The sequence below is a fragment of the Nyctereutes procyonoides genome, unplaced genomic scaffold, assembly GCF_905146905.1.
Source record: "Nyctereutes procyonoides isolate TBG_1078 unplaced genomic scaffold, NYPRO_anot_genome, whole genome shotgun sequence".
Classification (NCBI taxonomy): domain Eukaryota; kingdom Metazoa; phylum Chordata; class Mammalia; order Carnivora; family Canidae; genus Nyctereutes; species Nyctereutes procyonoides.
In genome coordinates this window covers 20,456,097-20,479,276 of record NW_026575035.1, presented here as the reverse complement: position 1 = coordinate 20,479,276, position 23,180 = coordinate 20,456,097, and the positions used below count along the sequence as shown (strand labels likewise).

General features: G+C 41.9%; 1 protein-coding gene across 6 annotated transcripts in view; it reads left to right on the top strand.

Moving 5' to 3' along the window:
* Positions 1–237: 237 nt before the first annotated feature.
* FAM110B (family with sequence similarity 110 member B) overlaps positions 238–23,180 on the top strand; it is a 145,171-nt gene continuing 122,228 nt past the window's right edge. For all 6 annotated transcript variants that reach the window (XM_055318460.1, XM_055318459.1, XM_055318454.1 and 3 more), the window contains exon 1: positions 238–366. The gene's annotated coding sequence lies outside the window, so the exon portion shown is untranslated. The remainder of the gene's footprint in view (positions 367–23,180) is intronic.

The following is a 23,180-nucleotide window of genomic DNA, read 5'->3' as shown; positions in this document are numbered from 1 at the left end:
GGGCCGGGGGCGGGGCCGGGCGGCGGGGGCGGGGCCGGGGCCGGGGCGGGGCGCCCGATGGGGGCGTGCACGCTCCGCGGGGACACGCGCTCTGGGCCGCGGCAACTCGCTCCAAGTTCCCTCCCTCGCGCTCCGCGAAGCCCGCCCGAGCCCTCCCCTCGGCGCGGACCTAGCCCTCGCGGCCGCCGCCCGCCGGCCCTCCACGGCCTCGCGCCCCCGCGCCCCCGCGCCCCCGGCCCGCCGGCTCGGCTCCCCCCGTGGCCCCGCGGGGCGGCGCGAGGACTTGGCGGCGGCCCCCTCCCCGCGGGCCCCGGGAGCCTGGCGCCGGCAGGGGCCGCACCTCCGGGACCGGGCAGCGCGGCCGAGGTAAGGCTGCGCCGGGGGCGGGCGGGCGGGCGGGCGGCCGCGGACAATGCCCGAGCGGCGCGCGGCCGGAGCGGGGGGTCCGCCTCGGAGCCTCGGCCCCGGCCCGGAGCCGCACTGGCCCGCACGGCCCCGGCGGCGGCGCGGGGGGGGGGGGGGCGCCGGGCTGCGCGCGCGGGCTGGGCGCGGAGGCCGGGCAGGGGCCGCGGCGCGGGGCGAGGCTCGGGAAGCGCGGAGGGACCCGGGCTGCGCTCCGCCCTCCTCCTCCTCCTCCTCCTCCTCCGCCTCCTCCTCCTCCTCCTCGCCGGGGCTCGGGCCGCGGGGCTGCGTGCGGGGCCGGGCGGGGCGGGGCGGGGGGTCCCAGCATCTCCTAATCGCGGCCGGGAATTCTGCGGGAGGTGCAGATCGGAGGCTCCGAAAGTTCGCCGGCGGTTACCCCCTGCGGCGCCCCGCGGCCTCGGTGGTCTCGGTGGTCTCCGCCTGCTTTGAAAGCGGGCGGGTCGGACGTAAGCGGGACTGTGCGGGGCTCCCCCGCGCTGCGCTCGCCCGGCGCCCGGGGGCATCCGCCGGTGCCTGCCGGCCGGCCCATGCCCTCGGCGTCGCCGCGCGGGAGGTGCGTGGAGGCGGCGGCGGGGGCAGGTCCCGCGCTGCGCGGGCTGCTGGGGCGGCCGCGGAGCCAACTTCGCCGAGCGCTTCGGTTACTTGGGAAAGTGGAAACAAGACACCTGGGGCCCGGCTGTTCGACCCTTGGAGTTGTGACTCAGATTTCCTGAGCCCCAAAAATGAACAGGCTTTCTTCGCTGCCTAGGATGCAGGCGGACTCTGGGTTTTTCCTCACCCCCGTGTCCTGTGCAAAATCTGCCCACATCTGTGACAAGGCTGCACGGCTGGTTTGTTTTGGAGAAGGGGACTGTGACAGCAGAAGAGGCCTTTTTGCAGCGTAAATAGCACGACTTTCATTTTTCTCCTCTCCCCTGTTGGTGTGGAAGACCCACGTTCAGCATCGTCTCCCCAAATTGCAGTGGAGTCACTCCACGGAAAATACCTGCACTGACCTGTGACGTCACACCCCCGGTCTTCCGGAGGAGCTATTGATTAAGCATAATTATTTTAACGTACGGGCGAGGTCACGATAAGCCAGACTCCTTTGTCCGTAGCATCCCATCGACTTATCCTATGGTATTTATGGTGCTGCTGCGGACCTTCCAACAGTAAAGTCACTAATTGAGCGGGGAGGTGGCCTTGCTCTGTCAGCCTGATAATCTGTAAAGTGCTTTGAGCAGTGCCTGGAACACAGTGCTACATAAGTGTCACCTAGTCTTATTTTCGATTTTTGTTATCAGTCCATGTGTTTTTCTGTTTGGAAAACAGTTGTTTTGTTTTTCAGATCCCAGCTCTTTTCAAGTCATGGTCTATTTTAAGTCTGTGGCTTATTTTTAGATCAGAATTGAGGTTGGGTGGTTGTTTAGCTTATGACTGACAATCTGCTCAGTATATTCTTATGCACAATGTATAGCAGATCTGTAAGGACAAGAGAACACAGTCCTGAGCAGTCCTATCCCACCCAGTACATTTCATACTAAAGAGACTTAGTTATCCTCAAGGGCCTAAATGTCTAAGGAGAAGCCTAGACATTAGGGGAAATGTGGGCTCTGGACCCCACTATGACCCATCCTCATTGTTGAGGTTGACAATAATACTTGCGATTCCTACTTGAAATTCCACCATGGTGACACAACATTTAGGTGACTCCCACTGGGTCCACAGGTGGTGAAACAGAAACAGGCGTGTTGTATATACATCGACCAGATCCTATAATTCTTGTGCTTTAAAATCATTAGAGCAGCGCAATTAGCTAACGTAAGAAAAATGAAAACCACTTACTTGGCCATGTAACCAAATGATTATGTTTGCTGCCTGGATATTTTAAGAGATTGTCAGAGGTTTACTTTTATTTTGAATTTCCTCCTCCACCCACTTTTAACTTTCAAATGATACCTCTTTCATCCCTAAACAGTTTACTTGGCTAATCAAAGTCATGGCTAATTCTTGGGGCCCTGCGGTACCAAAGCTGCTGTAGGCACAGTGTGGCAGTAGGTGGTGCTGTGGATAATGCTGGTGGACAAGGTGCATTTGTGTTCCCGTAGAGCTGGAGGGGTTAATTTAGTGATCCCACTGCTTGCCCTCTCCCCAAAATAATGCTCTCACCACACGGATACTGTCTAACAATCTTTTTAAGGAATAAACACTCTTAAAAGTCTCTCTTTTGTATTTCTACCTTTTTTGGACTATTTCCTTGGGCAGATTTTTCTTTCTGGAAACCATAGTGTTCAGGTGTTAAGACAAACACTGCTTGAAAATCTTACTTAATCAGCTGTACTCTTTACTCTTAGTTTTTCATGATAGAATAAGTTTGACCATTCTGGGCCTCGGGGGGTCTCCAACTAAGCTGGACTTTTTTTTTTTTCAGTACTTTTAAGAGAGAAACAAATGCTGAGAAACCCAGTTGCATCAGGACTCTAAGAAAATAGCTTCTCACTTATTCTGATTTTTGCCATTTTTCTGACTCCCAGTATGATGCAATGAGCATTGATATTCAGGATGAAGACTCTGAAGCTCTGCAAAGCCATGACTCATCCAAGAAAAATATATTCATTCTATTTCGTACAGTACCAAGGGTAGGGCATGAATAAGAAGGCTTAGAACAAGGGCTTTCTGGACTGTAATCCGAGTTATCTCTATGGGCTGGCTCAGGGCCTGGCCTCGTCCTGGGTAGTTGACAGTGCATCCTCTTTATTCCAACACAGGATAGCTGTCGTTATCTTCTTTCTTTGGGTGACATGAAGTGACTGGCTGAGTCACGTAGCTAATAAGTAGCAAAGCTGCGATTTTTAAGCTGGGGTGTGTGTGCCTCGGGAGCCCATGGATCTTTCCACTGCACTGTGTGGAATAACCTCTGCATATTCAAGAGGTGCTCACTAGTTTCTTTTGGGATTTGTTACCAAAAAAACTCTTCTTTGTAACTTAGTGACATGTTTTGAATTGCCTGGGTAGCATTTGGAGTCTAAAACAGGAGAAATTAAGCCAATTTTAATGTTCGGTGACCTCCTCAGATTTCACACTACTTATTAAAGATTGCTTGTTTTAGAAGGAGGTAGGTGAAGGATGGCAGGTTTAACTTCTTGGAAATAATGTAATGGCCACTGCAAATGGTTTAGATTATGAAGTAACGTTGGGTCTGTTTTTGGCTTTCTTGCTCAGGTCATCTGATAAAAGTCCTAGACTCCCCAAACCTCCATTGACTTTCCTTCCCTTGCGTTATAGGAACTATATTCTTTTTAATCACTTAAATACATCAAATAATTAAATATGTTATGATTAATAAGACATTAGACCAAACCCTCCTTTCGATGTATTCATTTTTTTAAATTTTACACTTTAACCAGAGCATAATCTATTTTTTAACGGTCATTTTTTTTTGTTGAAAGTATTATAAAAATACAAAAAAGTAGTATTAGAGAATTGTTCAGAAATGAACACAAATTTTGTCTAAAATGTTCACCAAAGAAGCTAAGGGTAGCTTTGATTCTACAGTTTGAAAGGGTAAGTTACGGGATCGTCCACATGGAAATTTGGGAAAGAAAGTAGTAAGAAATAGCAGTTTTTCATCGTTTGTGGATGTCATCACCCACACAATAAACTACAGATAATGAAGGTATGGGCAATGCTTCAAAATGTTTGCAGAATACGTTTTCTTCCTGTTTTTAAGATTAGGTTTGTTTCTAGATGATCTCTTGTGATACAAAATTAATGACCTTAAATCATGCATATTCCTATTATGACACATTAGGTTTTCCTCCTTTTTGTGAGAAGGGAGTGTGTGTGATGTTTATGTTTTTAACATTTTGAGTCTCATAAGGAGAGTCACATAAGAAGATAACATCCAAAGACATGAATAGTTTGGTTTGTTTTTGTTTTGAAACTTTAGTATTTAGTAGATGAAGCAAGTTATTTCTTCTTTCCAGTGTGTTTGGTGATAAAAATAGTGAATGTGGATGATTAAACAATTTTAAACTGGGAACTAGAGCTAAAGCTGGGATTTTAAAATTGTAAACACTGTAGAGGGAAGTTCAAAGGTGAACACTAAGCAAAAGGAAACAATATGTCATTTGGCAGACAGGTTTCTAGAAGAATTATAAGAATTCTGTGGTATGTTTTATACTTCATTGCAAGATCAATGGGTTTTGAAATTGTCCAGTTCCAGATAAAGCTTTTAAAGATACAATTTAGAAGCATATGGGAAATTTTTGAGTGGTTATGTTGTAAGGCAAAGCATTTGCTCCTCAGAAACCCCACTGGAAGTTTGTTTCTTTTTTAAAATTTTTGTCTTTTTGAGGAGGAATCACAAATACACTTCAAAATAATCATTGCCAGCAATTTTTTTGGTTTCATTAGCTGGAAGTTAATGAAAGAAAGTAACTATGAGAAAGAATGTAGTTTAGCAATTTCTTCTATTTTGGTTCTTGTGTTAAATGGATATTTGTAGAGGATTCATTGTGTACCTAGGACCTGGGGATAAGCAGTGCTCAAGAAAGACAAGGTTCTTGACCCTTTGAGGCTTTATGGTATCAAGGAAGAAAAAGGTAATAAAATAAATAAATGTAAAGCTAGTTCTTTTTTAAGATTTATTTATTTAAAAAAAGATTTATTTATTTTAGAGAGAGAATGGGTGCACTTGAGAGAAGGGAGGGGCATAGGGCAAGGGAGAGCTAGAATCCTCAAGCAGACTCCACGGTGAGCACAGAGCTTGACAGGGGGCCGATCCCACAACCTAGAGATCATGATCTGAGCTGAAATCAAGAGACAGACACCTAACCAACTGAGTCACCCAGGTGCCCCGTGAAAAGCTAGTTTCAAGCATTTAGTAACTGCAGTCAGGAATGAGGGTGGCATTCCCAGCTGCGTTGGGTGGTCTAGGAGGGCTCCATAGAGGATGTTTGAGCTGAGACCTAAGTGAAAAGAAAAGAAAGGAAAGGAAAGGGGAAGAGGAAGGGGTAGGGGAAGGAAAGGAAAGGAAAAAGGAAAGGAAAGGAAAAAGGAAAGGGAAGGGAAGAAAAGGAAAGGAAAGGAGGCAACCTCCACAAAGCCTTTGGGCACAGAGGGCAGCTTGTGCAAAGGTCCTGAGGCAGGCTGAACCTGGCCTTTGTGAAGAACAGGAGAGAGCATCAGAGATACCAGGTCAGCAGGGCCTTGTAGTGGAGGATTGCTGTTATTCTAAAGTAGTGGGAGCTGTTGGAGGGTCTGACACAAGGAGAGCCAGGCTCTAGTGTGCAGATTTGGCAGCTCACATGGCCTGCCTTATGGAAATGGATTGTCAGACAAGAGTGGAAATGGGGAGGCAGTTAGGAAGCTGTCATGGTGACCAGCCAGTTGGACAGGAAGGAAAGAAAGGAAATGGGAGAGAACCCGCTGTTTCCACAATTTTGAATTTCTCCTAAACCGCTATTGATCTTAAGATCCATCATTCTTGTATGTAACGTCAGAAAGAAAACATAGGCCAGTTAAGCTGCAACATACTTGGTTTCAGGTACTATAGTGGAGAAAATAGATGTGTCTGAGAATTGGTGAAATACAGTATATTCTGGAGCTCAAGCTGAGAGGGCTTGCCTGTTCGTATTTTATTTTTATTTGTGTATCAGTGATACAAGTGGAATCCTGTTATTTGGAAGGATCTGGGGGTCATAAGTAATGGAATCCCCTACCTCAAGGATTGGGAGCTGGTGTAAACAATTGCAATCCATGTAAGTAGTCTTTCTGAGACTTTAAAAATGTGTAGAGAAGGCATTCACGGGTTCTGTTGCCCCAGATGCACTACAGACCATTGGTGTCAGAGATCAAGGAGACCTAGACAGCCCAAATTTGTCAGATTCAAGGGGAATCATAGACACTGTGTGTGCATTCAGAGTGGGTGACAGAGCCCTTAGGGATTACAGGCTTTATTTCTGTGACACCAGGAGCAGGGCAGGGGGTGGGCAGGGGGAGGGCTCCGTCAGGGCCATGAGGACTCCAGGTCGAACACTAGGCCATTACCGAGAGACGAGAGACGGATAGAACGTTTTCTGGTTGAGTCTGTGTGGGTGCAAAGATTGGCACTGTGTGAACTTGAGTGAGTTACGGAGGCTTCTGGAGCTTCCATTTCATCCTGTAAAATGGGGATAATCTTTGTGTAGTACCTACTTCATAGGATTGCTGAGAGGGTTCAGCAAGATGGTGTTTGCAAAATGCAGAGCACCCTGCCAAGGCTAGTTGCTGTTACGAGGTAACTGCGTCACGGTTTTCAGGGGCATCTGTCTTGAATGCTCTCCTCATACAGGTCATGGGACGAAAGTCACTGTTTCAGAGACTCACCCTGACCACAGGAGCCAAGGTAGCCCCTTCTCCAGCCACCCTCTTTCCTGTCATCCTGCTTTATTTTCTTCACAGTCCCACTGTCAAACTAGAACAGTGTTACCGGTTTACATGTTGAAAGCACCTTCTCCAGGTTGAAAGGGATGTTGTCACGTAAGAGGCCAAGTCCAGATTGCCTACAGCCGTGCCAGGCACCTTGCAGGCCTTCCTATGTACTTACCAAATGGAGCCCGAGGGTGACCTGCTGGTTATGAGGTCCTTGCCTGTGGCACCTTAAAAGCACAGCAGAAAGGGCCAGAACTCAAGCAAAGTTGTGTTCTCACCTTTGCTTTGGTGCTGTGAGATGGCTGGCTTTCCAGTGAGGTGGATGGATGTACCTGAGGTTCAGTGGGCAGGTTTCAGGCAGCCCTCTGTTGCCCATTTTAGGGACAGAGAGAGGCGAAGGAGGATTTACATATTAAGAAACAAGGATTTTTCTGGGGGTGGGACATGCTAGTTGTTTGAGCCTGGCCTTTCAGAGAGTGTCACTTGCTTCATCATCAAGCCAAATATCACCCAGGGCCTACTCTGGCAACCAGTCCTTCTGTAAAAACCACAAGGGGAAACATGGTAGAGAAGTGTACCCCCTGTAAAAAGCAGCCCTGGCCGTGCCAGAAGCTGGACCTGAAATTGGGGCCGCAGTGACAGCCTGATGGACCTGCCAGGTCAGCAGTCTGGACTGCGGACTATCTCCCCTGCCCCTGAGCTGAATTATGTTCCTTATGATGCCACATCTCATGATAATGGCTTTGGTTGGGGGCGTTTTGATGCTATCTGTATTTTGTAAAACGCAATCATACTCATTTTAGAAATAAGAATATTTTATATTCTCGTCCAGGCTTTTTAGCTTTCACAGTGCTTGCTTGTGGGCCACAGTGTTTGGGTGAAGTTAGTGAATACCGTGTAAGGACTTCTCTTTTTATTTTTTTCCCCTTTTATTTATTTTTTTGGGTAAGGACTTATTTTCAAATCCCTGTGCAGACGCACTCCACAATCATAGGTATATGCTCGTATTTATTCACACACACCTGCACACTATTCGTCTGCTTTCCTTCCCTGGCTGCCATGGGGCCATTGCTCTCACGGTTGGTCAGAAATAGACAGAAACAGAACTCAGAAGTGTTGAGAAATACCAGTGAATCTGACAGCACTTCCTGACTCTGTGGTTAGAGCAAGGAGAAATGGGAGGCTCATTGTGCTCTTGACTATGAATTGGGGATTTAAAAAAATCCGTTTAATCTATCCCTGGCCTGTGCTCATTCAAATGATCATTAATTGGAATGTTGTGATTTTTAAGCATCAGATGTTGTTCTTCCCAATAAATTCTGTTCTTGTTCAGTGACCATGAGAGAAGGGGAATCTTTGTGTTGGTGCTGAATATGATTGGTCATGGATGTTCTTAGCTTCGGGCTTTGTTCTAACCTGCAGCATGAATCGGGTGTGTAACCATATAAACCTTTTTAAAATGTTTTGGTCAAAGTGGCCACCATCTTTGAGGGGATGAGACGGCTATCTAGCAACTCAGTTATTAAATTTAACGAAGATTTTCTTTTTTTCTAATTCCTGTTAGCGATTTTATAGTTACGGCTCTTGTACGGGGAGAGTATTACAATCATATAAATCTACATTTTCTGGAAAGTTGAAATAAGGTTCTATTAGTATCGTTTGGAAATTGATTTTAAGTGAATTTTCCACAGAAGTGGTGGGAGTCCCATGCATATCATGTAAGTTTTGCATGCACATGCAGGGGTGTGTGTGTGTGTGTGTGTGTGTGTAAACGTCTAGTTTACAAAATGAACTTTGCAGTGGCCACATTTCCCAGTTAGAAGTGGCTCTGCCCTCTCCCCAGGGTCACATGTTCCAGCTCATATGGCCTACTTTGCTTATCTGATTTCTCCTTCAGGTATTTTTTCCTTTCAGAATGCACCAGCACAGGACCAAACTGCTTTAGTTGTTAATCCCCATTGCTATTTCCACATGCCTTTTCCAGAGTCATTTCAGTGTGAGGCATTCAGCTGTTGAAAAGCTCTGTCTGCCCTTCGGACCTTTCCCAAAAGGTGTTTAGATACTGTGAGTTAATGATAAAGAGACTGCATCACCAGGACCTTTTGATTCAGGATACTAAGACATAATCAAACAGCTTTATACACTCTGTGTCTGAAATATTTAAATATCCTCATTTTAATATAGACTTTTTATTTTAGCAGATAGTATTCATTGGTCGTAGATACCTCGTGTTAGGGTTCTCCAGAGAAACAGAACCAGTAGAGCTCTGTCTCTGTCTCCATCTTTTTTAAAAAGAGATTTGTTATAAGGAAGTGGCTGGTGAGGTTATGGGGGCTGGGAACGCCCAGATCCATCATCTGGGGGCAAAGCATCCGACTCTTGATTTCAGCTCGAGTCTTGATCTCTGGGCCATGGGATCGAGACCCAGGGGAGCCCATGGTGTAAGTTCCAGAGTAAGGGGAGGGGAAGATGAATGTCTCCGCTCATGGAATCAGGCAGAGATCAGATCTTCCCTTCTACCTTTTTATTGTATTCAGGCCTTCGACAGACCACCCACATAGTGGGGGAGGGTGATCTGCTTTACTCCATCTGCCCATTTGAACATCAGTCTCATCCAGAAACATTCTTGCAGGCACATACTTGCTCAACTAAGTATCTGGGCATTTTGTGTCCCAGTCAAGTTGATGCATAGGCCTCTCTAGTCCTAGAGTACCACGTTACTGCCTGTTGTAGGGGAATAGAGGTGACCTTGGTGGCACTTCTCACCTTGTCCATCCTCTGAAGGGCTGTTGCCCTTGTTGAAAATGTCAGGGTGCATTGTGAATGGGGTCACGTGCACCTCACTGGTGCCTACTTGATGTGGAGGGTGCGGCATCGAGGAAGCAAAGATTCATCTTTTTTTCTTTTTAGAGAAGAAGAAAGCTTTGTTCCTTTTTCTATTTTCTCTGTTTTCGGCCCCTCTATCCCCTCTTGGCATAGAAAGTTATATAAAAGGAATATGATGCCAGCAGGTGTTTTTTTTTTCCCTTGCATTTTGATACATAAAGAACCTAAACTCCTGTAAGCAGCTTCCTTCCACCAACAGAAGGATAAATTCCTCAAACCTAAAATAGCAAACATACTGTCAAGCAAGCCCGCTTTTGTCTGTGCTCGTAGATTTTTAATCGATTCGTTGATGCTTTGTGGTCTAATGAAATGACATTGCAGGGATCATGGAAAGCTTGCATTTGGAGAGGGGTGAATTCTTCCCCTTGCAACTGAACCTTCTTCCCTTCCCTGCTCCTACTCTACTGTCTCCAAAATTAGTTGAGGTATTGGTCTATCACAATGCTTACCTGCTCCAAGCCTGGACCCCATGTTCAAAACAAAGTCTTTTTAACATACCCTTCCAGTTCTTCCCAGTGTGGCTTCCGTGCCTCTCTGGCTCCTTCCCGTGGGCGTCACCCTGTATTACACCTGCTGTTTGCTCTGTCCCGAGTGGCGGCTCACCTCGCTCTGCTTCGTGCAATCCCAGTCACCCAAAAGGCTTCTAGCATGCATCCTCTCTAATTATTTTTCTTGAGCATATATGGTCTAAATAAAAAAGCAGAAGAGGGGGCAAAGCATCCGACTCTTGATTTCAGCTTGAGTCTTGATCTCTGGGCCATGGGATCGAGCCCTGCCTCAGCATAGAGGCTGCTTGTTTCTCTCTCTGTACCTCCCTTTCTCTCTCTTTCTTTCAAATAAACAAACAAACAAATAAATAAATGAAATCTTAAAAAAAAAAAAGAGTAGAAGAAACAAACATGTCTTTTATGATGTTTGATTAATTTGAATGCCAGGGCATGAAAGCATGTCTCTGCCTTATGACTACTGTATGACTTGACAGAGAGCATAAATCATATTCAAACCAGCAGCTTCTTGTGAATATCTGCTTCAGTCTTAAGCCACTCTGCTACGTGAGTAGTTTGTGTCTCAAGATTGAGGTGAATGATCCCTCAGATGCTGAAGGAGTTTGCAGCTGGGACCAAGCCATCCCTGTTGATAATACCCTGAGAGAGCGTGGAGAAGACGAGAGGTGCCAGAAACTAGTCAAATGCCCTGATTTTTCAGAAAGGGACAAGATCCTAGACCTGCACTGTCCAGTATGGTGGCCCCTGAGCACTGTCTGTGTGGCTAGCCTGAATTGAGGTATCCTGTAGGTGTAGAGTACCAGATTTTGCAGATTTAGTTTGAAAATAGAATGTAAAAGAACTCATTAATATTTTTTGGATATTTTGGATTGATTGGGTTGAATAAAGTATATTATCAAAAATAATTTCATCTTTCTCTTTTTAAGTTTTAATATACTGATTTGAAATAACATATGGTTCACCTTTGCGGCTTGCATTGTATTTCCATGGGAGGATGCTCTTCTAGATTCTACAATTCAGTTATTTTACTCCCTATCCTTGACAGCCTTCTAAAACAGTGTTAAGCAGATGGTTGTGTACTTGTAGAAAAGAAAGTAGTAATAACTAAAATCAAGAATAGTTTCAGTATGAACAAATCATGCCAAGCTAACCTCATTTTGTTTGCATAAGGTTACTAGCCAGAATATCAGAACAATTCTGTATATTTCTCTTTGGATTTCTGTGAAACATTTGGAACATCTCTTATAAACTCAAGAAAATTTCGAGTATACAGAGTTGTGGTGATTGCGTTGCTGTGTCCATAGCTGGTTGGACTTGGTTCTCAGAGTATCTTGTATTGATTGTTGTGATTGTTGTGTCAGGAACAGGCTGGGGATGCTCTCAAGCTTCCCATAAAGCCTGTTCCATTTTAGTAACGTGAGGGAATGTAAATTAAGTTCATTTATGAAGAAGTCAAGTTTGACCAGGTTTCGGTGGTCTGAAAGGTATTCCACACCAGCCATGTTCTGCCGAATGGTCTGTAGCTCATTCGTTGATCACATTTATTGGATTCGTATGTGCTCACGCACTACTACTTTGGGTGCTGAGCAGAAAGATTAATAATACATTGTCCCTACCTTCCCAGTTTCATAACGATTGGTATGTAGGCTGCCTGGCAGTGTAGAGAATATCACCTCACCTCTGCTGCCACAAAGGATGGCTTAGTATTAATTGGTCTGAAACTAAAATCATAATCTTTAATGGTTCATATCTAACAACTTAATGCATAGCAAATTAATACATGAGAGTTTTTTTTCCTAATTGGTTTTATTTGTATTTTTCAGCTTTATTGAAGTATAATTGACAACTAAAAATTGTTTAGTGTGTTTTGGTGTATGTATGCATTGTGAAATAGTGACCACAGTTAAATTATCAACACACGTACTACCTTACAAAGTGTGTGTGTGTGGGGGGGGTGGTTGGTGAGAACATTTAAGATCTGACGCTCTTAGCAAATTTCAAAGAGAATAGGGTATTATTAACTATTAACTATAGTCATCATGTTGTACATGAAGTCTCCAGAACTTACTAGTCTTATAACTAGAAGTTTATTTTCTTTAAGTATGTTTTCTCTCTCTCTTGCTCTCTTTTTAAAAATTTGTTCTCCTTGACCAATATCTCCCCATTTCTCCCACCCCCTACCTCCTGACAATGACCATTGTACTCTCTGCTTCTGTTGGACTTTTTTAGATTCTGCGTGTAATAAATATGTGAGATTTTTTTTTTCTGTAGCTGTGGTAGAAAGCTTGGTAATATCCACTTTGAACCATTTCTAGAACAAAATCACCTTGATAATATACTTTTGGGGGTTTATTGAACCTATGACCTAGACTGAGTCCTTCAAACTATTACTTCTCAGAGAACGTTTGGCTTTGCCCCCTAGGTACCTATATGGCTGCATCTGTTCAGAAGCAGATAGTTCTACATTCTGGTCAGGCTTTTGGAACTTTTTTTGAAAATTACAAATTTACTGAGCTCTTAACAATCTAAGAGGCCTATTTATTGTGGATGATTCTTTCAAGAGTCTACAGAGCCCTTTCACTGCTTTGATTTTGTCAAGTTTGATCTTCCAAGTAGAAAGCTCTAGGCAACACTCAGGTGGCAATGAGTTATCTTAGACCCTTCCAGAGTTATCTTCCTGATTGAGTAGCCCTCTTACCCATTCTGCTCTTTGATTTGGTTGAAGGAAATTCCAGAGGTGGCCACGTGATATCGCCTGTATTTTGGTGGAGATGTCAGTAAGTATCTCTTGTGTTGTTATCATCCAGTGTGCTCTACACTTTACACACTTAAAAATTTGTCAGAAATATGCAAGGCAAAGAATTAGATTATAAATAATAAACTTGAAGCAGAATTGAAGCTCAACTGTAGCAACTTAGTAGGAAATTATGACTAGTCTCTTTTCTATCTTGAGCTGTTTCTGGGTTTAATTTTCTCTAGGTCCTGAAACTTTATGTTTCCTCTGATTTTATTTTATATTTTTTTTCTTCAAAGTATCTCGCATCTTTTTGGGAAAGAAGGCAGGGTTAAAAGTAAAACCAGAGGCTTTCTTAATATAATTTTTGGTCTGTGAATTGGTTGTTTAGACTTTTTATATTGGGAAGGCATGAATTATATATTTGACCTTGTTGAAACTTTAATACTAAATATTTTAATCAGTGGTGGTCAGCTTTTTAATTATTTATTTTTTGTAGTTGGGAAAATATTTAGAGGTCATTTCCTTTTCTATCTCATATCACAAGTTCTGTTGAGCCCTGTGGCAGAAACATTCTTACAATTTAATGATCTCTTGCGCAAAAACATCTCAAAGGGGGATCTGGTGATGTTTCTGGGCCACAAACAGTGCGTTCCCCGCGGGGGACTGTTGGTGGTGGCAGTGTGAGGCAGGCATACCTTTGGGTTCCTATGAGGGAAAGTGATATGAAGTTAGATTTCAACTTAATGAAGGTGACCCAGACCAGAATGGGCTGCCATATAAAATGGACTCTATTGTTGGGATTGGAGTGGGGGTTCGGAGGAGGCTGGACAGTTGCCTTTCCATCCCCTATGCTGAGACCAAGACTGTTTTTATCCTGACACATATCAGCTTGACCACAACCCTGATGGCTGTCACCATTTCTAACAGTATCATTTTGACTTCTCATTTTGGGTTTATTTCATCATGCCTTGGAAGCTGAGTCTGCTCCACAGTAGACCTTTAACAGAATCTTACTCAGGGCACTCTCTCCAGGGGCACAGTGTTGGAGAATAAGGTCATGTTTCTCTTTAACACCGAAATAAACTGATAAATACTTGTAAGCAGAGTAGGAGAGGAGTCAGATGGCTAGCCTTCAGTTTGGGGGCATTTGTTACCATGCTGGAAAGGAGACTGGGACTTGTGCTTCCCGGGAACGGGGATTTTCTGTGCATCAAGGTCCTGGCATCTACATGTGCAGAGTTAAGCTTTTGCCTTCCGTTCTCTCTGGCTTGGCAAACACCCAAGCAAAATGGGAACTATGGGGGCTGACTCGGTGAGACAGATTCAGTTCTTCCTCGAAGGGCCCTTCTAGATTGCCTGCTCCAGTGGTCCACACTGTCAACTGGATAAGAGCATCTGGGATTCTGCTGTGCCAGGCAGGGGCATGGGGGGTGAGGAGCTTCCCTGAACAGGAATTTGGGGGCACTGTGGAGGTTACCTGTGACCCTGCTGTACAGATGGCTTTGGGAACCTTGGATCTGGGTCAGTGGTTCACACACTGTAGCCCAGCAATCACCTGGATGCAAATTGCCTGTCTGTTCCCAGAGTTCCTGATTAACAGGTCCAAGGAGGACATGAGAATTTGCATTTCTGACAGGTTCCCTGTTGATGTGGAACTGCTGATATGGGTGAAGTTCTCATTTAGGGGTGCATGGTGCTAAAGTGAGAACCCCCAGCAGCAGTAAACTTTGTAGGAGCCTGGGCAGGAGGGAAGGAGGGAGGGTAATTGAAAATGGATGTCTTGCAGGAAAATGCTGGGGAGGGCAGAAAGGGTTACAGACATTCTCCCAGAGAAGATCTGCCTTGGGTCATAGGCTTTAACTTCTCATCCAGAATCTGAAACAAAGTCCGTAACTTTTAATAAGCCAGGTGTATGCATGCTTTTCCCTAACCATTTTGAATTCGTTTTTTATAATCTGTGTGGCTATTCATGTTTAAAGTATCAGTTAAGATTTGCTTTCTGGAGTACCATTTATTAAACATTTTTAGACATTTGGAAGCAAGACTATGATGAAACTATGTTTTATTTAAAAATTTAATGGAAATCTGTTTTGGAGCATGTTCAGCTTTCATAAAATATTTTTAAATGTAGTCATTCTAAGATGTTTTTGTTAACATCAAAACTTTGGGGCCATGAAAATGTACTTACTTCCCTAGGTTTAAAAAACGTTTTTATGAAATGATATCTTTTTGGGAGTTTCTGGTTTTTTTGTTTTTGTTTTTGTTTTTTAAGCTGAGGAATTTGATGTTCTTTGAGAGAGCTAGCCCCCCCCCTTTTTTTGTCTTAGAGTGTGTAACATTTATATTCTTGGAACAATTTTTCTTCTTTCTTTTAATTTTTTTTTTTTATTTTTGATAGTCACAGAGAGAGAGAGAGAGGCAGAGACACAGGCAGAGGGAGAAGCAGGCTCCATGCACCGGGAGCCTGATGTGGGATTCGATCCCGGGTCTCCAGGATCGCGCCCTGGGCCAAAGGCAGGCGCCAAACCGCTGCGCCACCCAGGGATCCCCAATTTTTCTTCTTTCGACAAAATTATTGTAGATATTGTTAAATTGATTAAATTTGGAGGAATAAATATAGCAAAGGTGATTTCTAAATTTAGTCTTAGGTGCTTAAGTAAAAATGTCTTCAGTGAACTGAAACCTGTTTTTAAAACGTTACAGGGGCTTACAGTAATATCTAATGAAATGTGTATTCTATAATAAGTCCTATTTGGAAACAAATTTAACTCAAAGAATATTGAACTATTTCTTCTTATATTATTCCACTCATTCTTTTTTTGTGGTTTAATTATATAGTCGACCCACTTAATCTGAATACTTCACAAAACCGAAACTAGGGTATCTTTTAAACAATTTTAGAATCTGAGAAATCTGATGTCTCTTTGGTGAAGGTGGCCAGAGGGAACTAGAACATGTATTCTCTATGGCTCTTTGATGATTTTTTTTTTTTATCTATGAAATAGATACTTTAAGATAAGTGATTATACTGAGCAAAAAGGAAGCTAGGAGTTGAAGTAAAATCTGTATTATCTCTGTTACATAAGAAGTAACCCTAAAACTTAGTGGCTCAAAAAAACGATAAGCGTCCCATCCTGACATTTCTGTGGGGATTCGGGGTGTCTCAGGAGGCTGCAATCAAGGTATTGTTGCGGCTGTGGTCACCTGGAGGCTGGATGGGACCTGGAACAGCTGCATCCAAGGGGGCTCAGCGAGGTGGCTGGTGGGTTGAGGCTGGCCGTTGGTTGGGGAGTAGAGCTCAGTTCCTCCCCACCTAGGGCCTTTAGTACTGCTGTTTGAACTGTTTCGGTTATAGGTCCAATTCTTGGCCCCGGAAAGCACCAGAGAATGATTTTTCACAATGTCTAAGGCCGTGCTCCTTACCTAACTCCATACATTCACCAAGTTTTTTTCTGAGATGCTTCTTTGCTCTGGCAAGTGCCCTGGGTAGATACCTGCCTTTTTTTTTTTTTTTTTGCCTCCAGATACCCCCCAAAATGGTGTGGTGATCAGAATGTGCTAGCCTAAAAGGTAGGGAGGGAATAGGCCAAGGAGGTCTCCCTGAGGAAGGTCAGATATGAGCTGAGTCACATCTACCTACCCAAGGAAATGTAGGTGTTAGCCAGGGGTGGGCTAGGGGTGGGTGTTGGGGGAGAAATTAAAGAGGGAGATTCCAGCCATATGGAACAGACCCAGTCAAGGGACTGAGGCATGAAACAGCACGGCCAGTCTAGGATGCTCCATGCAATTTTGTTTTGCAGTGTAAGGTGAAATATTTGAATGGGGGAGATTCGAGGAGTAGAGAAACCTAGTGTGGCAGGTAGTGGCGTTTGGATTTCCGCCTGTAAGTCTGTGCTTTTGAACCATGCAGCTTGGGCACATGGTCACCTTGCCTCTCAGGCATATTTTTTCATTCATTCCTTCAACAAAGAATTTGAGCACTGATTAGATTTAAGGCATTATACTGCTTTGCTTACTCCTAAAAGGTGGAGATGTCTTCATTTTATAGATGAGAGAGGAGTCAAGGGGGAGTAATTGACTTGCCATGGTTATGTGGCTGGTGATGCAGGGCTGAGCATCTTTGCATCTGTTTGAAAACCTGAAGGTTTTTGGTAAGAATTGCCAAAGACACATATTTAAAATAAAGATTTCAGGGCCCCACCTTAGACTTTTTTATTTTTAGGTGATGCTATTGGTGAAGTCCAGAATGTAGCTTTTTTGCTTTAGGCTTGAACTTTGAACAGCGTGGGTTGGGAAATTGAGGGAGATGAGATGCACTCTCTTTTTTGTATGGGATGAGGGGCATGAAGACCAAGAGATGATTTCTCTCTAAGAGAAATTACAGTGGACATTAAAGAAATATCTTCTGCTAAGAGATTTCCAGAGTCTCTCAAAAATAAATTGTGAAGGAAGACACCCATCATCTTCCTTATCTTGGAAAGCAACACAGAGTTTGATTTTTGATAGTTGATTTTATTGATATTTGTTATTTGGTTTGATTTAATATTTCACTTGAGTTAGTAGCTGATAGGTGCTAATGAGGTATTTATTAATACTTGTACTGGAACCAAAAGTTGAGAAATATGTGAATATAAGAGCCTATACCAGTATTAATGTTCTGCGGTTTCCTAGGACTTAAAGAAAACCAAAAAAGAGTGGAATTCCTAAGAATTTCTTAAAAAGGATACTTTCATGTTCAGGATTCCTTTGTATTTTATAATGTACTGTTCTAAACATTTCACATGTTTTGGATCATTTTGTTATCAAACCCCAAAAAACTAGGCTTCTATTTCCATTTCACGTGGCTATAGAATTTGAAGTTTATTAGAAAATGTATAGGGATACCTGGGTCCCTCAGTTGGTTAAGCATCTGCCTTCAGCTTAGGTCATGATCTTGGGGTCCAGAGATTGAGCCCCACATGAAACTCCCTGCTTAACTGCTTTCCGTCTCCCTCTGCCACTCCTCACCACCCGCCTTTGTTCATTCTTCCTTTCCCTCTCTCTCAAATAAATAAATAATATCCTTAAAAAACAAACAGAAGAACATATATGCAGGTAATCTTCAACTATGATTGTGGATTTTTCTATTTCTTTAGTTTGGTAAATTTTTGTTTCATTTAGTTTGAGATTCTGTAGTTAGGTGCGTACATTTAGAACTCTTAATGTCTTTGTGCTGAATTGACTCTTTTATCATTATCTAATATACCTCCTTATCTTTAGGGATAGTCCTTACCTTGGAGTCTACTTTATCTGATGGTAATGTAACCACACCAGGTTTTTATGACTGGTGTATGTATACACACACATACACACATACACCATGATATACGTATGCATATATTATATGTATATATATGTGTGTGTGTATATATAAATAAAATTTGTTTTTAACCTATCTAGACTTTATACTTAAAGTGTTTTTTTTATAAATGGCATATAGTTATGCATTGCTTTTTATCCAGTCTTGAACGTTATCCCCTCTTCATTGAGGGTTTTGTCCATTTATATTTATTGTAATTATTGATATTACATAAATTGATAATTTTAAGTCTGCTCTCTTATTATTTGTATTGTACTTATTTGCTGTATTAGTCTGCCTAATTTTGGATTACTCAAGTAGTTTTTGGTATTTTACTTAATCTCCTTGGCTTTTTAGCCACGGTTTGGTTTTAATTTTTAATGGTTGTTTTAGGGATTCATCTATGTTAAATTCATATTACAACTTTGAATTTAATCTAAAAATCTTAGAACTGTACATTTCCATGTACTCTCCTCTCATCTGTTGTGCTGTTGTTATATATTTTACTTCTAAGTTATAAACTCCATAATATAATAGTCTATTTTACTCTATGGCTAATTATCATTTTTAAAAACTTTGAAATATTTATCCACACTTTTACCATGTCTTTGTTGTTTATTCCTTCTTGTAAATCTGATTTTTTCTGCTTGGTATTATTTCCATCAACCTGAAGAACTTCCACTATAATTTACTGTAATGTGGATCTGCTAGTGACAAATTTTCTCAGCTTTCATTTAGCTGAAAACATCTTTAACTTTGCCTTCATTTTTTGAGGAGTATTTTGCTAAGCACAGGATTGTAGTTTGACAGTTTTTTATTTTTTCCTTTTAGCACTTTAGGTAGGTTGTTCCATTCTGGATTCTGTTGCTTCTAATGAGAAGTTGGCCATTATTATTATCTTTGTTCCCCTGTACGTAATGTCTTTTTTCCTCCTCTTGCTTTTTGTTTTTTTTTTCTTTTTATTGTTTGTTTTTAGAAATTAGGCCATGATATGCCTAGGTGTGATTTTGCTTGTATTTTTCTGTTTGGGATTCATTGAACATCTTGGGTTAATGGTTTCATGTTTTTCAAAATTTGATATATTTCAGTCACATTCCTTGAAATATTTTAAATCCCATTGTTCTCTGTTTTTTAAATTATTCATATTTTGGGTAATTTGCTGTTATTTCTCAGGTCACTGCTACTTAGTTCATTTTTTTTTCCTGTTCTTTTTCTCTGTTTATTTTGGAAAATGTCAGATTTACTGACTTGTCTTTTGTGATGTCCAATTAGCAGGTCCATCCAATAAACTTTTTTTTCCAGATTTTTACTTTTTAAATTAAGTTTTCATTTTAATTTCAATATAATTAATATACCATGTTATATTCGTTTCTGGTGTGAAGTATAGTGATTCAGCAATTCTATACCTTCTTCAGTACTTATCATGAAAAGTGTGCTCTTTAATCCCTATCACTTATCCCCCCACCCCTCTGGCAACCATCACTTTGTCCTCAAGAGTCTAGTTTTATTGATTTCTCTCTTTTTTTTCCTTTGCTCATTTGTTTTGTTTTTTAAATTCCACATATGAGTAAAGTCACAAGGTATCTGTCCTTCTCTGACTGGCTTATTTCACTTAGCTTTATATTCTCTAGTTCCATCTATGTTGTTGCAAATGACAAGACTTCATTTTTATGACTAAATACTATACCATTGTGTGTGTGTGTGTGTGTGTGTGTGTGTGTGTGTGTGTATTCTTTATCCATTCATCTATCAATGAACACTTAGGCTGTTTACATAGTTTAGGTATTGAATATCGTGCTATTATAAACACAGGGCTGCATGTATCCCTTTGAGTTAGTGTTTTTCTACTTTTTTGGTAACTACCTCGGAGTGTGATTACTGGATGGTAAGTACTCTATTTTTAATTTTTGCGGAATTTCATACTGTTTTCCGAAGTGGCTGCACCAGTTTGCATTCCTACCGGTAGTGCACAAGTGTTCCCCTTTCTCCACATCCTTGCCAACACTTATTGTTTCTTGTGGTTTTGATTTTGGCCATTCTGATGTGATCTCTCGTTGTAGTTTTGATTTGCGTTTTTCTGATGATGAGTGATGCTGAGCATCTTTTCATGTGTCTGTTGGATGTCGTCTTTGGAAAAACGTCTGTTTATGTCTTCTGCCCATTTTTAATCAGACTATTTGGGTTTTCTTGGCATTGTATAAGTTCCTTATATATTTTGGATACTAATCTTTTGTCAGATATGTCATTTGCCAGTATCATCTTCCCATTCAGCAGACGGCCTTTGAATATTGTTGATTGTTGTTTTTGCTGTGCAGAAGCTTTTTATTTGGATATAGTCCCAATAGCCCATCTTTGCTTTTATTTGCCATACCTCAAGATATATCCCATCCAATAAACTTTATCCCAGGTGGTGTAAATAAAATAGTAAAGACTGAAGTATAATATTTTGTTTGTTTCAAATCTCAGAGCATGCATGCTTTTTCTTCATGGAGATTAGGGTAAGGAGCTGAATATTCAGATCCTTTAGAATTTTTTTTTTAAGACTTTATTTATTTATTCATGACGGATACACAGAGAGAGGCAAAGAAATAGGTAGAGGGGGAAGCAGGCTCTATGCAGGGAGTCTGATGTGGGACTCGATCCCAGGACTCCAGGATCATGCCCTGGGCCAAAGGCAGGCGCTAAACCACTGAGCCACCAGGATCCTCCCCACCTTAGAATTTAACTAAACTCTTGAGTTGCACTTTTTTTTTTTAAAGATTTATTTATTTATTTATTCATGATAGAGAGACAGAGAGACAGAGACACAGAAGGAGGGAGAAGCAGACTCCATGCTGGGAACCCGACATGGGACTTGATCCCGGGACTCCAGGATTGTGCCCTGGGCCAAAGGCAGGCGCCAAACTACTGAGCCACCCAGGGATCCCCCTGAGTTGCACGTTTAATCAGACTGAATTCACCTGATCTTCCCTTTTTTTTTTTTCCTTTTTTTTTTTCTTTTTTTACTCTGTCAGTATGTCAGCTGGGAGAGTTGGACTCCCATTTTAGATATTTTGATTCTTCTTTGCATTCAGAGATTGAAGTACCATGAGAATATATGGGCTGTGTGTCTTCTCTTGGCTTTCTAACCTCTTCTCTGTTGCTCTCTTGCCTGGTTTTTGGGATGATGGTTATGGGGGTAAATTCTAGTAAGTGATTTGTTGTTGCATTTCTTATTCTTTCAGATTCCAGTCTTTCTGTCCTACCTGTTCACACTGTCCTGTAAGGCTGGTCTCTCTCTCCGTGTTCCTGGCAGGTCAGGTCCTGTCTGTGGGATTTCCTCCCTCTCTGCAGGCTAGCCAGGCACACACAGCCTTCAGAAATGTAGCCTACACTGGCTTTCAGCTTGCCTTTGAAGGACTTGTTTCTTGTTGAAATTAGGTCATCAAGGCTTCTATGTTATTATTACTCTTTGCTATACTGACCCACAGAAAAGTATGTTTTTATTTTGCCCAGGTGAAATTTCTTTTTACCATGAGATCAAAGACCTTTCTACATGCTCTGTATCCTAATTGGAAATGGAACTCGTATTAAAGCAAATACCCAAAAGTTTGAAATCCATCAGTGAGTTCTCTGGATTCTGGTTAGGTTTGACCAGTGGAAAACATTGGCAGATAATCAGTGCAAGTTGAAAGTGCTGAGTGACATCCTTCTACTTTTTCCTTTTTCCAAGACCAAAATCTGGTACCTATACAGTTCTAATGAGCCATCCCTAGTTACTGATACCTGACAATAAAATAAGATATCTGAAAGAGAATAAAAGTAAAATCAAGTCCTCTTGCACTTGCCCTTTTCAATTCAAGTCAGAAAACAGGAAAAGTTAAAGATACATAAAGTGAATCCATAGCTGTCTTAGTCTTTTTAGGCTACTGTAACAAACTACTATAGACTGGACAGCTTAAATAATAAACATTTATTTCTTACAGTTCTGGAGACTGGCAAGTCCAAGATCACAATTCAGGCAGATTCCGTGTATCATGAAGGCCCATTTCCCATTTCATGGACAACTTTTTAGTCTTCTGTCCTTACATGGCAGAAGAGATAAGGAAGCTCTCCTGTGTCTCTTTTATAAGAGCACTAATCCTATTTATGAGGTCTCTATCCTCATGACCTAACCATCTTGTAGTGGTACTACTGCCGAATATTATCACAAGAGGTCTATTGCAACAACATTACTACCACTAATGGTGGAAATGTAATGGATTATTTACTCTATTTCACATTTCAATCCGGTGGTATTGAATATGTTGTTATGTAATTCAGAGTAACTCTTGAGTAAAACTGCGATTTAAATTGGGAAGTGCTTGACCACAAAACAAACAACTTTAACCACTAAGCTATAAATACTGCCTTGTTTAACTACTTTTTTTAGTGATCAATCAGTCCATTTATTTTTTATGTGTTAGATGATCAACCAGTAGCATTTTATCCAATACCTAGTTTTGTGTGAACATTGATGTGAGATGGATATAAAAGAATTCAAAGACTATGTTTTTGAAATATATAATTTAATTAGGGAAATAAGGCTTACATAAAATAGCCACACAGCCAAAAAGTGCTACAAAAGATAATATAATAAATGCTATATTTTATGAAGCAAGTTGTATTTTTTATCGTGCAATTTGGTATAAACCTCAAGATAGCAAAATTGGTAAATGTAATGTAGCTATTAATTTGATGTTTACTAACAGTGTCGCTCTTTCCCAGCCTGTCATTTATATCAACATTAATTTCCCCAAAGCCCTAAAGATCCAGTATGACAGACATTAAAAATGAAAAGTTCAATCCTCAGTGAAACCATACCCTAACTTACTTTACAGACATGCCAGGTGGCCTGGCTCACACACCCTACCTGCTC